This window comes from Trichechus manatus, unplaced genomic scaffold, assembly GCF_000243295.1.
Source record: "Trichechus manatus latirostris isolate Lorelei unplaced genomic scaffold, TriManLat1.0 scaffold00043, whole genome shotgun sequence".
Classification (NCBI taxonomy): domain Eukaryota; kingdom Metazoa; phylum Chordata; class Mammalia; order Sirenia; family Trichechidae; genus Trichechus; species Trichechus manatus.
In genome coordinates, this window is record NW_004443979.1 from 18,370,619 (window position 1) to 18,373,255 (window position 2,637).

A 2,637-nucleotide genomic window follows, 5' to 3' on the forward strand; every position below is an offset into this window, starting at 1 on the left:
TCAGTTGGCATAACATAGTTTATAAAGAAAATGTTCTACATTCTACTTTGGTGAGTTGCGTCTGGGGCCTTAAAAGCTTGTGAGCAGCCGTCTGAGATACTACACTGGTCTCACCCTGTCTGGAGCAAGGGAGAAAGAAGCAAACCAAAGATACAAGGGAAAGATTAGTACAAAGGACTAATAGACCACAACTATCACAGCCTCCACCAGACTGAATCCAGCACAACTACCACCACCGACTGCTCTGACAGGGATCACAATACAGGGTCCTGGACAGAGCTGGAGAAAAATGTAGAACAAAATTCTAAATCACAAAAAAAAAAAAAAAAGACCAGACTTACTGGTCTGATAGAGACTGGAGAATCACCGAGAGTATGGTCTCTGGAATCTCTTTTAACTCAGTACTGAAGTCACTTTTGAGGTTCACCCTTCAGCCAAAGGCCCATAAAACCAAACGAGACTAAATGGGCACACAAACCCAGGGGCAAGGACGAGTATGCAGGAGGGGATGGGAAAGCCGGTAATGGGAAACCCAAGGTGGAGAAGGGGAGAGTGTTGACATGTCGCAGGGTTGGCAACCAATCTCACGAAACAATGTGTCTTAATTGTTTATTGAGAAACTTGTTTGCTCTGTAAACCTTCATCTAAATTACAATGAAGAAAAAAATGTAGAATGACTTCTAGAGAAATGAAACCATAGAATATAGTCTATATTAAGTTTAAGTGTACATATAACACATCAGAGGAAAATGCAAAAATTTAGATTTTAATATAAAATATAAGAATCAAAAAGTGAAAAAAATTAAACAGGGATTGTATTATACAATATCCTAAAGACATTCCATAATTACAGAGACAGAAGCTAACAAGACACAAATCAGGCTTCCAAGGAGCTCATCCATCATTCATTTGCGGTTACATAGATTATAACAGAGTTTTAAGTAGATCCAAGAGAGAAATAAGGCCTAAGTTTTTCTGTAAAAGTATCAGTTAAGTTATAAAGATAAGATTTATTATTCCAGTTATAAAATGAAACTTCTCCAAATCATAATCCAGAAAAATGATAATCCGTATGACTTGTTCTGTATCCGAAGTCTCGCAAATAACAGTTCCCTGCTGAATTTGCCAGCATCCGTCTTCTGCAGATGGTGACTTAATAGCATTTCTAGGAAAAGATTCTTTACATACACCTAAGCACCATTCACCTATACCTCTTACTTTAGTATAGGTGCCAGTAATGCCTGCCAGCATCAAAACCTTCAGAAATCAGGACAACTGGGATAAAAGTAAACCTCTTGGGATTGTAAAGCAAGTCTGGTTTCATCTGTCTATATTTCACACCTTTTCTGTCTTCAGAAATAATAAATTTGGGGTCAGCAGTTTCAGGATCTAGTGTCAAATCTTCCTTAAATGTGCTGATCATATTTTTTGCAGGCCAAAATATTGTGGAGAGAGATAGCAACTCTCCTTCTTTAATTCATATGAAAAGACTGCAGGGGTTTTTAGGTTTTTATACCTGTTGTAGATGTTTTCAATACCTTTCAGTAAATGCAGGTCTGCCTGCACACATTTTTCTGTAACTCCACTAAGCAGATTTTTTAGCGTGGAAAATGCTCAGAAATTTGGCTATTGTTCTCAATTAGTTTTTCTTCAACATCTTTCTCTTCTATCATTAATTCCAAAAAAATGGCATCCTGTTCCTGGTCCAGTAAATGCTTAGGTTGGTTAAATTCACAGTTTAATTCTCCTCTCAAATTTTCCACTTTCCCCCCCAATTCAAACGACTTTGAGGCTTGCATTTCTAGCCCCTTCTCAGCATCCTCAGCTTGCTCTCTCAGGGGCTCAATGTACCTTTTGAACTTCCTCCTGTGACTAGTTATAGCTTGCTTTCTGGGCATCAGGTAGTGGTTGGAAGAGATCCTGCATTAGGGACACAGCAGCTCCGAGTCCTGCTCACAGAACAGGACCAGCACCTGGTTACGCTTCTCACACAAGTGTTTCTCTTCCTGCCATTTCCTCTTGCTCCTCTTGATGGAAAGTTGCTTAGCAATATCAGTCATGTGATGTAATTGGGTATTCTTCTGTAGGTTCCCATTATAGCAGTGATGGAGGCAGATAGGACAGGGAAAGATGTCCTGTAGACCTTCCCAGCACTGATGGATGCAGGGGTAACAGAAGTTGTGGCCACAGTAAATGGTCACTGTGTCTCTCAGACACTCCAGGCAGATGGGGCAGCTGGCCTCTGCTTGGAGGCCAGCCAGGAAGGCTGCAAAGTCCATTGTGCAGTGAGTGTTTCAGTCTGAGGAAACTCTTCAGAAAAGCCTGTTACCCAGAAGCTAGGAAGTGAGATGAAGACCTCAGTTCTCACCCTCCTATTTGGAAGTCAGTATGTAGTGTTTCTGTCTTTTCCCTCCAATTCCACAGGAAGCTGCCAAGAAGAGTCATGACTCTACAGCAAATTATTGATATTCTTATTATCTTCTCCTCCTGTATCCACTGGTCCTCCCAAATCAAAGGTTGGACTTAGAGTCCTCTTGGTCTGGAAAGAACCACAATTGCAAGACACTTGCAGTTGTGGAGTCTGGGAAGTCCCAAATCTGTGGGTCAGGCATCAGACTGGAGGGTTTTCCTGACTCA

The 2,637-nt window shown here is 41.0% G+C and overlaps 1 pseudogene; it reads right to left on the bottom strand.

The window, feature by feature from the left end:
* Nucleotides 1-901: 901 nt before the first annotated feature.
* Nucleotides 902-2,279, bottom strand: LOC111820578 (tripartite motif-containing protein 60-like; annotated as a pseudogene).
* Nucleotides 2,280-2,637: the final 358 nt, after the last annotated feature.